The sequence below is a fragment of the Sinohyriopsis cumingii genome, chromosome 8 (assembly GCF_028554795.1).
Source record: "Sinohyriopsis cumingii isolate HCF-2022 chromosome 8, ASM2855479v2, whole genome shotgun sequence".
Classification (NCBI taxonomy): domain Eukaryota; kingdom Metazoa; phylum Mollusca; class Bivalvia; order Unionida; family Unionidae; genus Sinohyriopsis; species Sinohyriopsis cumingii.
Genome location: NC_142968.1, coordinates 84,276,911 through 84,291,123, shown reverse-complemented (window position 1 = coordinate 84,291,123; position 14,213 = coordinate 84,276,911). Strand labels below are relative to the sequence as shown.

General features: G+C 35.2%; 3 long non-coding RNA genes across 4 annotated transcripts; 1 reads left to right on the top strand and 2 right to left on the bottom strand.

Moving 5' to 3' along the window:
* The first annotated feature begins 1,680 nt into the window (after positions 1-1,680).
* Positions 1,681-7,280, top strand: LOC149794029 (uncharacterized). 2 transcript variants are annotated; one of them, XR_016422936.1, is made up of 3 exons: positions 1,681-2,444; positions 3,299-3,402; positions 4,743-7,280. It is a non-coding gene; the product is annotated as an uncharacterized LOC149794029 (long non-coding RNA). The 2 variants fall into 2 exon arrangements; XR_016422937.1 differs by lacking the exon at positions 1,681-2,444 and having other exon boundaries at positions 2,680-3,402.
* On the bottom strand, positions 6,999-9,604 carry LOC149794028 (uncharacterized). Its single transcript, XR_016422933.1, has 2 exons — positions 9,320-9,604; positions 6,999-7,853 (listed from the first exon to the last, which is right to left on the bottom strand). It is a non-coding gene; the product is annotated as an uncharacterized LOC149794028 (long non-coding RNA).
* Positions 9,605-12,851: 3,247 nt separating this feature from the next.
* LOC149794027 (uncharacterized) lies at positions 12,852-13,694 on the bottom strand. The gene is made up of 2 exons (XR_016422934.1): positions 13,439-13,694; positions 12,852-13,176 (listed from the first exon to the last, which is right to left on the bottom strand). It is a non-coding gene; the product is annotated as an uncharacterized LOC149794027 (long non-coding RNA).
* Positions 13,695-14,213: the final 519 nt, after the last annotated feature.

Here is a 14,213-nt window from a genome sequence, read left to right as displayed (position 1 = left end):
ATATATATATATAATTTGATTGTCTGAACTGTGTGATTCCAATGTTTGTTTGAAATGAATCTACTATATTTTACTTTTCCTGACTTAGTTTTCTTTTTCTTTTCTTTGACGAACCTTTTTTTTTCTCTTTAAAATGTTGACCTAATGTTGATCAAGAAAGCTATACACAAGATAATTACAGGTGCTGAATGCAGCATGATCTACTTAAGTCAATTAATAACGCTCATTATATTCCAATAAATCAAATAAACATGATACTAAATGAAAGATAAGGGGTGCAAAGCCAGTATTACTATTGTAGTAATATAATAGGATATGATATTCTGTATATCAGTAATGGGAAAGGAGTTGAATATTTATTACGCAACATAATTGCAATTCATAACCATCAACAGCTCCTCAAAAGAGTGATGTATTCCTGTATATTATCTGATAGTGTTTCATAAAGTGAAAAAGATAAATATTTTTTTTTCTTCGAAAAACAGAAAACAAAAATCTATTTCATCCATATTTAAATTTATGTACCTAAACTGGGAAAGTAAACTATCTTTTAACGATATGAAATTGTCATTTGATTTTATAAACTTGGAAAATATTTGTTTTACCTTCAGAATGTATGACCACGAGACAATCGGTACCTTGGCAGATACCAACTGCAACATTGCAACATGACAAGCACGTAAACATTACTTTTCCATTTTACTTAAGGAACAGGGAACATACAGTTAAAACTGTGGTTATATTATTCATTTGTTGCCCAAGATAAATTAAATACTAGTTGAGGCGACCCAGTTACACCAAAAAAGATTTACAGTACATTATAGGGAATGAATTGCGCGAGCGTTCCGATATGCATATTTGTCGAGTAGAAACGAGGCTGAAATAACGTGACGTCACAGGATCTTTTGCGGCCATTGCTCAGCATCCTATTGATTCACTGTGCTTGATAGCAGGCAGCTTATTAGTGCTTACATGCTACGTGTCTGCGGCATGATGCCCCAGTGTTAGACATCACTATAAACTGCCACGCTGCATACATCGTAGCAATATGACTGAAAAATTGTTCAAGCTACCTTAAAAAATCCAAATCACAATCACACACATAAAATAGAGCTTTGATCAACTCAGGTTCTCGTGCTTCTCCAGCATTATCACCACACCCCCACCCCATGTGCTGCGGAGATTGAATTGTTGCATACACTATATAATCCTGGAACATATTTATCTCGGAAAGAGTTGTTTATGATGCCAACGTTAGAGTAACAGTAATATGCATTTAAAATAGAGTGGAATATATAAATTTCAAGTGTTTTTCACTATCACCTGAGATATATGAGTCTTAGGTTATGACACGGGATAAACTTCTTTGTGTCTCTGCCCCCACTTCCTTTTCCTCTTATGTGCGGCCATAAATGTAAAGAATCAGTTGCTGCCATGTGACTACTCAAATGTTTAGAAGATACCACATAGATACTACAAATGCTTTTTCTTGTCAATAATACTCGTGGTTTTTTTCGGGGGGGGGCAGCTTCTGCAACAAACAATGCAAAGTTACAATGCAAATTATGTGCATCATACACCAGCAAGTACATGTGATGTGGTAGAGGTATGATGCTGAACTCAGCATACCAGCTTTCGCACCAGGACCTCAGGCCCAACCACAAGAAGGAAAACGGAGTGTGAAGGTTCTGGCTAAATTAGATCCCACAAGAGGACTCGCAGAATTAGGTTCGAGCTGTAACAAGATCAATAGCAATTCAGTGTGAGCTCCTAAAACCAACAGAGGATTCAGATAATGAAACTGAACCAAGCAGTGAGGATGACATTGACCCTGATACATACCACGATTCAGGATACGAACCACATTCAAATACTGATGAGGAGGAGGACGGTGATGATACGCATGAACTATAAGCTTAATAAAGATGCAAAATCAGAAGATAAGCCACAGTTTCAGGTGTCTGAGTTTGCTTTGGCAGAATTGATAAGTGTATGTAGATCATGTTGTTTGCTCTCCCCGACTTTTTGTGAAATTTTCTCGAGGAACAATGGTCTCAACAAATTCAATTTCTGTCAATGGGCACATTTCAGAATTTAAAAGTCAGCCCTGTGATGAAAGAACGCCATGGAGTAATATGTTTACTGGGGGGGCAATATTTTTATCGGGTATCAATTGTGCAAAAGCTTTGCTGCTATTTGAGGGAATGAATATGCAAAGTTTCAGTTAATGTACATTTACGAAGTTACAAACATACTATATCGTAACTGCAGTTGAAGTGGTATGGGTGAAACAACAAGCTTCCTTAATTCAAGAGCGCACTGGAAAGCAAATGATATGTGGAGGTGATGCTCGTTGCGATTCCCCTGGGTTTTCAGTCAAATATGGGGCTTATACTTTGATGGATTTGGAGGCCAAGAAAGTACTTGACATCCAGCTAGTACAGGTATTTGACATCCAGCTAGTACAAGTACAATATATGGTTGCATTAGAACGTATGTGAATGCCATTATGATAATGAATACAACTTTTTAATTGGCACACGAAAGAGGGAGATAGAACGACATCATTTAACTTTGAGTAGAATGGCTGAATTCACAAGATCTTTTTAACACTGATTACTACAATAGCATACCAAATTTCAATTTTGTATAGCTAGCACAAAATGTGGATTGGGGGTGGTGGGTTATGTTTTACCAGTATATTACACTTTGGTATTATGGTATATACTTTGATAACATAGCTGTATCTAATTTTATCAAGTTGAAAAACTACCTCAAGATAATGCATTAGATCAATTAAATGTTAGCACAAGTGATTGTTAGGTTACTGGGAACTAGACTTGTTGTTTTAAAATTGTCAGCGATACATTTTTAAATTGATCAGCAAATTTTAATACCTGCAAGGCTAGCCAATGCCACCTGCCTTTTGTATCCTTCAAAGTGCTGTTAAAAACAATTAACCAACTATGCAAATTGTGCATTTTCTTTCTATTTAAGAGGGTCCACTCAAATGGAGATGATAGATCTGAAGAGAGGGTTGAATCACATCATTAATGATCATGGTTTGACCATTAAAGCCCTAGCTAGAGATCGGCATAGAATGGTGCAGAAATATATTAGAGAGAAGCGAAAGGATATGAAATTCTAATTTGATGTATGGCACTTGGAAAAAAGTACATATATAATTTGTTGCACAAATTACATTGAATTTAATTGAAAACATTTTGTCATTTTCTTACTGATGCAGCTCTCATGCAAAATTATGCCTTTGTTTGAATGCTTCCTTTGTCATTTTCAGGCATCTCCAAGAAGCTGGAGCCAGTGCAGAGGAAGGACTGTGAATTGATCCGGCCGTGGATCAAGTCTACGGTGAACCATGCCTACTGGGTTGTGAGGACAATGGTAAGCTTGAAGTTGCCAAATCGGAATCACTGATGAACCACATCGCAAACAATCACGAGCACCATCCTACCATTTGTTTTGCAAAGGTGAACATGGTGCCATTTTGGAAGAAAGACAGTGGTTGAATGAAGGCATGTTTTCAACAAGAATGTGTATAGAAAAGTTTACATATGCTTACAATGCTGTATTTCAATATCCACTTACTGTTACTAGCTGTGTGTGCACACGTGAGGCATAACCAAACAGAGAATGAGATTTGGCCATAATTTTATGAAGTTAAGATTTTGTCTAATCAGAGATTGTGTGTATATATATATATATATATATATATATATATATATATATATATATATATATATATATATATATATATATATTTTTATAAAATCCAGTTTTATGTATTTACATGTATTAAAATATCATTAATCTGTGCTGTATATGCACATATCCATGTCAATTATTCGTAACAGAATATGACAACTAGATTAAAATTGTAAGATATGACGTCATCTTGTTTATGTCATATTGTTTATATCATTGAATCACTTAGAAACAGATTACATTTAATAACGTAAGCAATGATACCGAATTCGGTTTGAACTCAGTCTAATGAAGCAATAAAGCAAAACCGATCACACATTCTACATGTTGGTGTTGTTTATTTTATCTATATACATATGATTGGGAAACCCAGTGCTATTTATAGTGTGGGCTTATTCTAAAGAGCTTAATTCGCAATACGCCTTTGATTTAACTAAACATCTTCATCTTTTTTAACCAAAACTGTAAGCACAGACTGATACACTTGGTCATATACGCAATCAGTTATCTTGATTAGGCTCTAAGGCATACAAACGTATGGATAAAGTCATCCACAGTCCTCAAATATTCCGAGACATCCAGAAGCTATCGTATTTATATCAAATGTATGGCTTATAAGTGTTCCACAATGTTGTGAATCACTTCGCACCCAAGAGCACACACTTCTTTTATTGATCCATGCTTGCAAAGTAACTAGTATGCAATTAGATTAGGTAAAAATGAGACAATGTGTTTCCGGTCAGCTGGTCCTAGCACTTTTTTCCCCATGGTGATAAAAAAAAAACTGTTGCAGAAATTGATTATTGCATGAAATTGAGCCAGTTTTGCCCAGTACTTTGAAACGCTTAATATATTAGATATCAATCATTATGTTCAATATATAATGCTTAAAATAAGTTGAAAAAAAAATCTACCTACCTACCCTAATTGTAAAACACGTTCAGTAATTAGCAAGAATCACTGATCATTTTATTCTGACTTTTTTGTTATTTGTTTTGGTGTTGCTTTTATTTCTTCAGGTTGCATCTAGCTGCCCTGTACTATAATGAAAATTTAAACAATGCACATGCAGTGACCAAGACTGGTCAGGAGCAGTGGAGAGTTGTTTATCCAAAAAGCAAGAAATGGACGGAGACTGTTGTAAAGCCTTGCAAATTAGACCCTACCTTCGGTAAGATTTTGACTAAATATGTTGGTGGCATATCTGTTATGTGCTGTATCCTCCTTTTCTACACCAAAGCTATTGTGTATAAGCTGCTGTCACAATTTCTCGGGGATGATTGATGTCAATTGTAGATTGACAGTAGCCATTTTTAATGTATAAATGTAATGTCCAGTGTAAACAGGTAATCCGTGCTGGATTAAGGCCTAGTACTTAACTGTGTGAAGGAGTAAATGTTAAAATAATGAACTAAAAATATCTGTGATCATAGTGTACAGCATGTTATTATTTCCACTATTGTCCGTTTGTTTGTAACCCCAAACAAATTTAGAAAATGGTAATTTTAAATGCGATAAAAGGTGCATAGAACTTAGTCGATTCATTCATTGATTTATAATTTCTAATCTGACTGTGAGTAGAAGGGCCCCAACACCGTCATCATCTGCGCGTTTCATGCTTAACATAAAGTTTCAGTATAATAGACGGACATGATAGAGCATGGAAAGTCCGTTAAACATGAAAGGTGCGGGGGATGCCAGTATTAGTGCCATTATCGTCACAGTCAGGTTAGAAATTATAAATCAATGATTCAGTTCACATAGTTCTGTGCATCTTTTATCACATTAAACGTTTTCGTTATTGAAATCGGCAAGGGGTACAAACAAACGGGGGTGTAGTCAGACTATAGAATTGGTGCTCTGAAACAATGCAACAATTCTAAATTTACAAAATCCAAATGTGGATTGCATTGCTTTTATAAATTGTGAAACCTTTGCTACCTAGTATCGAAAGTGTTTTATTTAGCAAGACGTAAACACTAGAATACAGCTTTACGAGCATCTAATTTGATGATTCGCACTATCGGTATATTTTAAAAGTTTCAGGCAATTAAGGGAGGATTATCGAAGTTTGGGTCCACCAAAACATAGGAGTTGACAAAGTTCGAGTTTCTTTTATGAAATATAACGTGCGTGTTGCTTATTTTTTAAATATTAAATGCATGTTATAAATCGGTACAAACCATTCTGTGTTCTCGAGTCGTCCTTCTTCACTCAGCAAAATATCATCATCATTCGAAGAACTGACGCCGTGTCATCACTACCCTCTTCATTGTTAGTGTTACAAAAAAGACTCAAACCGATACAGTAAAATGTTCACGCTTACAGAAACGTTGGGAAAGTCGTTCTCGCAATTGTCCATGATGCAAAAGGGAAAAGAAATGATCTGAATCACGTCAGCAATCTTCGTCGTTAGCTGAGTTGGGTAGTAGCTATAGATCCTATGAGGTCATTACCGGACATGTGATACGCATCTAATTATCTCTCAAGGCACTTGCGCGGATAACCTCAATATTTCTTTGTAGTAACTAAAGGGCCAGAGAACGGTGTATGGGAATAAGATAAAATATAATTTTTCATGACAGGCAATCAAATAATAATAAAAAACGTACGTTCCCTATTTCTTTGAGAGATACCTTTCTTCTTTTCTATACTATTTTTGTTCGGAACATTATTTACTTTGTTCCGTGATAATAATTAACTACACGTCATAGTCTGTTACATTTTTTCTTTGATAATTAGGATTACCTTCAAAAAGAAACAAAACGGAATGGCAATGGTATCTCTGCCACGTAAGTGAATTAGGAAATTGTATCAAAGTTTTACAAAGATCTTGCATATTTGCATATGACAAGAATATCTAGTTTGCTATTAACTTTTCTGAAACATGCAGCTTGAATATACATTTTAATTTTCTTAATGTAGTTTGGTATGTATATATTTAGCACTTAATTTTAAAACGCTCGGTGCAGTGCATTTCTTAATTGCATGCAAGGAAAAACGTGTTTGCTATAATTGCAACATTTTTAAGTTATAAAAGTTAATACGAACCGTTCATCAACATTCATTAGAGTAATACAGATACTTACATAAAATGCAAAAGAAGCAAGACAGATAATGTATCTTTCTAATTTACGATCTACTATTCAAATAGAACGAAAGAGTATATTGTTTTGGGTACAGAAAAGAAACTATGATGTAAAATATCATACTGGTATAAGTATACTCTTTCTTGGTAATGGGTTCAAATGTTTCATTAACTATTGGAAACAGAATGGATGTGATAGTTTTATTTTTTTTATAGAAAATCATGCCTTGTACAAAAATGTAAACATTGCCTTACACTTAACAACAAAGTAACAACTTTATAATTGTGCATCCAACTTCCTGTAAACTATGAAACTGTGCTATCACAACCGGAAATATGCCAGATCAAAAGCATTGTAGAAAGTCAAGATGGCTGCTCGTGACAACGGAAGGTTCTGGCACTTCCACATTTTTGCTTTAGGTTGAAAAATGTTATTGAAGATATGTAGGACATTACTCAAAATCATTGTTGTAAAATATGGAAAAATATCTCTATGCCGTGTTTATGATATCATGGGTCATTCGTGTATTTATGGACCCAGTATTCAACTGCAGTAAGATAGTACATTGTATAGTCTTGAATGGTGTCTGAGCATTTATCATCTAATATCAATTAAAGTGTCTCAGGTACTGAATAAACAACGGTTATCGTCTCATCTTATCTTTGATAGCATTTCCGCGCTTCGAAGGTTTTCCATACATAGCTACGATGATTACAAAACTTTTGAAGGATGAAGCTAGCTAACGAACATCTGTAGTTTAATGAGCACTGGCTTCTACTGGACCGTCGTAGCCAGCATCCTTTAGCACCTATTCAAGCAATTCTTGAAGGTGTTGTAACAGTTATCGTAACATCGCCTCTGTTCAATAACTTTCTGTACTCCAGTACCGGTAATAGTACGACAGTAAGCACTGCACGAGTCAGATGCATCCTCACATGCGCACTGACACGGTTTGTTTCGGTTCCAAATGCCACACGAGTAAGATGTTTGGAACATCGCGCATGCCAAAAGGATGATTAGAACGGCACTCTTCATTTCCTACTAAATAAAAAATAAAAGAAGAATATAACCCCGAGAGAAAGAGTCAATTAATCACACACATGCAACATCTGCAGGCAAAAAGACGTTTTAAAAATACGAAGAAAAGTCGCTACTTATTGCCCAAGTCATGTTTTATATATATGTATGTATGTAAAGAATACAAATCATATGGCGAATAACAATCCTTTCAAGTGCACTGGTTACAGCAAGTGTATCAGGGATTGATTAAGATGAATGCAATAAACTGACAAAGAACAGTGCGAAACTAGTATCTAGCTAGCCTGAGCGCTTTCGACTCTTTAATGAGTCTTTTTCTAAGGCAAATACAAAACATAGACAAGATAACATATAAAACAGAAAAACGGTTATGTTTGCGAAACTTTATATGGCTGTTTCTACAGGAATTCGACCTTTTAACTTTATTATGTTTCAACTAGTTTATTTCAGCTTGTTGCTGATCCTGGAAAATATGTGTATTGACCTAGAAATTGTTGAGCCATAAGATGTTATTTTCTGTAAATTTATGTAAGCGCAAATTATATCCCGGATATTTTATTGTTATAGTAGTCATAGGCTATTAGGCAAATTTAGAGAATTATTTAAAAGAAAATGTGTCAGCTGCGAAGATAATTGTATTTGTGCATGGTTGTCTTTATTTAGTCTTCTTGGTTTAAACCACTTGGTTTCAATGTTTTAAGGCGGCGTATCCAATAAGAGTCCTTTTCTCTACTGGTTTGGGAACTCCTTTTGGGGTCGTGAGCAATTGCAATCAGTGTCATATCACTGAAAGTGTTGCCAGGGGATAAGAAGTTTTCTGCGATCGGGCTTCTGTGCAGCTTCTTTGTCATCCAATCAGATCTATGAAGGTTGACAAAAAACACTGTAGATAACACCCAAGGGGATGTGTACACATAACATTCCGACTACCCAGGATTTGTGTAGGGTACTTCATGTAAGTTCGAGAGTTTCATCTAGCTCAAATTATTTTGCTCTCTCACTCCAGAGTTTTCTGAATATTTTGTGTCCTTTATGGAGAGAGAGAGAGAAAGTCACACAGAGACAGAGGTGTATCGCTAATTAATGAAATCCTCGTGGTATATATAATAGTTTCTAGAATTCATGCTAAGAATATTTTTATAATACATTATTTGTAAAGTAAACTGTGGAGACCAGGTTATAATCTCATATGTGGGTTCCCAGGTGGTTTAAAGCACTTTCCATTACATATAACTCAGACATCTTACCTTTTTCCGCCTGAGTTCGAAACTCAAGTCGACTAACGTCGTGGATATGTGAGAAAGCTTGCCAGCAGCTTCGCGTGAGTCGGTGATTCTTTACAGGGACTCCCTGAGTTCTTTCTTCACCAAATATATTGATCACCATATCCAGCCATACATAGCCAGTCATATGAAAAATGCTCTAGACCCCACAAAACCAAAGCAAAACAACCTCTCGTATGTACTTACTGTGATTTACTTAAGATCCCGTACACTTCACAATGCGATAGAGATCTCTGTGAGCTTCAGTTTGTGGTTAAGCAGACTGACAGCACAACCAGACGATGGACATTTTATATACATAATATCATGTACAGGGAGGGGCAAGTAAAACAAGTTATGTCAATGTAAACATGACGCAGTTTATTTCAGATATTACCGTAAATATGGTAACTGTTATCATGCTGTGTAACGTAAACATCCTGTATAAAGTGTTTACTGGGAATTATATCAGCAGCGATATATTTGAGTTTGAAAATGTTATGTGGAAAGCATTTGGTTCATATCCGTCATGTATCTGTTCCTTCGATTACATACTCCTTAGCTTCAATAAATCTAATGTCTCCCTTGAATGATTGGAAGGTGTAAACTGTTCGTCGTTAATTTATGTAAGTCCACTGTTTACATACACTCATAACTACCTTTTATGAAGAACAAATAAAATTACCGACCTTTCTTCACTATATGAAAAAAATGACTTTTCATTATTTGGAATGTTTAATATTATCGTGGGGCTATACATAATAAAATGTTTGGTGTACATCTCAGACACACAGCAACATTTCGAGCTTCGTTGGGCTAAACTCGCTTTTGTTGTTTTTAATTTAGTTAGTTTCAACATATGTAATTGCTATTAACATAATATATATGCAAAAAGATAAGAAACAAGTTCTTTACATTATTCAATATAAAATTACATGGTATGGAGAAAATCATGAACACCATGACAGGAAGATTATGAACCGAATGGAAAAGGGAAAAGTAAAGAATGATAGAAAACAACTCGGGGACGGTGGTAGGAAAAGGAAACGACTGGAAAGGAAAGTGTTAGCCAATTGGCCGTGGAAACTTTGTGGGGAAGGGACGGGGACGAATGAAAAAAATGTGTCTTGTCTGAGACCACAACACAGTAACCGATCCAGCTTGGTCTGGGTATCGATTCCGTTACTACACAGTACTATACATACTAGCATGTAATATATTTGTTCACTTTATCTAATTTGCGTCTTCATGACCGGACGTAACAATAGTTGATGTTGCTATTCCTGGTGATGGTCGTTTGGTTTATATGGTCATATCAAATATTTGAAACACATTATCGGCAATATTAAATAAATGACGAGGAATTGGGACTTATGTGACTTTCCCAAAGTCAACCTTAGGAATCTGCAACCATCTGATTCCGTATATTATATATATATATATATAGAGAGAGAGAGAGAGAGAGAGAGAGAGAGAGAGAGAGAGAGAGAGAAGTAGGTCACACTCCTTGTTATTTTCTCAGATGCGAATTGGTGTATAAACAAGGAGCAGGTCAAGTTCCTACTAGGCCGGTGCGATAATAGGCTACACGGTGATGCAAAAATCCCGTAAATACGAGTTCACTAAGGACGTTTAAGATATGTGTTCACAGTGTTTATTTAGGTGTTTGGTTCAGGTCTGTTGTACCGATTTAAGTAAAGCAGGCGTGGAGTTTCGATGACGTTAGGAGTCTTTTTCAAAGACAAATACAAAACACACACAAAATAAACAAATAACAGCTATAAAGTTAAATACTAGTTTCGCACTGTTCGTTGTCAGTTTATTGCACTTGTCTTAATCAATCCCTGACACACGTGATCCCTTGCTGCAAAGGACTGTTATTCGCCAATTGATTTGTATTCTCTCTCTCCCTCCCCCCCCCCTCTCTCTCTCTCTCTCTCTCTCTCTCTCTCTCTCTCTCTCTATATATATATATATATATATATATATATATATATATATATATATATATATATATATATATATATATTTGTATAGAGGTATGCTGCCAACGTTGAATATCATAGCATGATTTGTAAACTCATGTCGGTCATGGAAGACTGGATTTTAGTTTGCAATGTGGGTTTTTTTTTTCGTTTAACAAATTGATCTTTTCTTTACAGTTGACAAGATATTGAGCTTGGTCTTTTCTTTGGCAGCCAATGGTAGTCGATCTAGAACAAAGTAGATCGACAAGCAACGGATGTGTGTCATCACGCAACCCATAAAGGTGACTAACATAGTTTGCTTCATTCTTGTTAATTTCAAATAAAAATGTTTATTTTAGAACCACAAGTAAAAGGTAAACAATTGGCTACTAAAATATTTCAACGAGGCTATTTGTATTATTACAATTCATGAGTAAATTCTGAAAAGAATCATAAGATTTAAAACTAAACATTTTTGTGACTTACTATGAAATACTCCACAAATACATATTCTTCCTACTCAGCGGAACATTCCATGAAACACAGGTTCTTCGAGAGCAGTTCGATTTTACCACTAATAGAATTGTACATGACATTGTCATACAATCACAGTTAACACACAGAAAATGGTTGTATCAATATTTATACATCTTTTGTTGAGAAATGTGTAAATATGGTTTCAGATAGCTATCTTAATGCAACCAAAGGCTTAACATGGTATGTTAGTTCTAAATGATTTTACATTTAATGTCTTACCTGAACAAAAATGCACATACGATCTTTGAAGTTGTCTTCCGCTAAACTTGAAAGCCGTTAATGTATTAACGCCACTATATTGCCATTTGGTACGGAGGGACCACATAGCGTAGTCCTCTACCGCTACATGCATCATGAATTTGAATTTACCTCATTTGCAAAAAATGTCGTGATTGCAATCAAATTCATTGTGAGCTTAGCGTCAATGTTCGTTGACTGACCACATTCCATATTCTCAGAAACACACTTCTAAGTGCCATTAACATTCCACGATCTCTATTCAAAAATGTCAGTTGCTATAATTTATTTACTTATGTAAATTTCAGAGCTGCATGCTACATGATATCGAATAAATTTTCATACATTTTATAGTTACAGATAAATGAAAAGTAAAGGGCGATTACAAAATTATATCACAATACCTGTCAATGTGTACATGTTATTACTGTTAAGAAACGTGTCAGATTCAGTTTGACTTTGCTATACCTACCAAGGGCGATTTAAAGATGCACTAAGCAAATTTTATCTAATAATTTTAAATTATTCTAACAGACGTTTTACAGGAGACTTTAACTTTATATATATATATATATATATATATATATATATATATATATATATATATATATATATATATATATATATATATATATATAAGGTTAGGAAGTGTCAGGAGCTCTGCACTTTTATACACATACAATCAAATAATGTAAATTTTAAGTATTACAATGATATACAATACGAAATAATTACTCTGTGTAAACTCCTGTTTCTTAGTGTTCCGGCATCAGTGTGGAAACAAACTAAGGAAAAAATATATATGGTGTATGTGAAGTTCTATGTGACCCACTGTTTTGCGTTGGGGTGGGATGCTCCCAATATCTATTTGAATTACTGTGGAATTCCCACCCTGGCTCGTTTTTTTAGGAAGTGAAATTAGTGATAGAGAGAGGTAAAGCTCCGAGCCCCCACTCAGCAATACCGACAATTAAATTATTAAGAATACAAAGGTGAAATTCAAAGAATAACAATTTAATACAAATTAAACGATATTAATTTCTCAACCAATCTTCTTCCTTTCGACCATGTAACAACATATTTCATCACGTGATTATAGTGTGAGATGGCTTTCCCCTGTACTTGGTTTCTACTCATCTGTGTTCACTCCGCCAATTCCTTTCCTCCTTCCGGCGTACTCCGTACTCCGATTCTTCCTATCTTCTTCCCCTTTTGTCTCCTTTTCTCCTCCTCTCTCTCTCTCTCTCTCTCCAGCAACTAGGCTTGTTCTCGGCCTACTGCCTTGTTCTATCCTGTCTCTCTCAATTTGGAATTTCACACATGCTGTTATAAATGATGGCTAATATTAGCGAGGAACTATCATCCCTTCCGATACAAACAGTTAGTTATAATATTTTATAGCAAAACATATAAATGCTAATTGAAGAAGAAAAGAAGGACATGAATATATATATATATATATATATATATATATATATATATATATATATATATATATATATATATATATATATATATGTGTGTGTGTGTGTGTGTGTGTGTGTGTGTGTGTGTGTGTCTCGGCCGATTCAAATCAAAGACTTACACCAATGGTACTAACAGCCTACTCGCTTGGCGCTCAGCATAAAGACGTTAGTGTTAGGACTGGTCGGACTGGTGTCAGGATAATGTGACTGGTCGAGACATGATGCTACATGTGCGGCATGATGCCACAGTCCTAGGCATCACTATCAACTATCACACTGCCGACATCGTAGCAATATGACTGAAAATGTTGAAAGCTAACTAAAAAATCCAACACACAAACACTTAGTCATAAGAAAGAAACCAGTCCAACTGGTTAATCAGAAACCCATTCACTTGTTGTTGCCAACATGACCAGAATGCTGATGTTGACGCCTCCGTCAGAGTTAGACAGGTTAATGTGAATCATTCGATAATCAAGCTAGATATTATTATATAATGTTGTACACAGCCTTTACATGCCAACCTTTTCAACAAGAAAGAGGATTGGGGGAGGGGGATCAAAGGCCAATCAGGTGTTAGATGCAGCCTGAATCAACAGTGATAATAATAATAATAATAATAATACTTTATTCAATAATTTAGGCCACCGGCCCATATTGTAAAATGCAATACAAGTAAATATGATGTGATCCATGGTTTAAAGAAGTTAAATATGGTGTTCATCATGAGTATATATATATATATATATATATATATGTGGGGGTGTAGTGGTTGTCTAGGGGTGGGGTTCTTCTTATAGACTTTAACGAATTATGAGAAGTTCCCCTGGTCCTTATTCAGAAGGTTAATTCTGGACACTATATTATTTATTGACTAAATATATTTATGGCTAC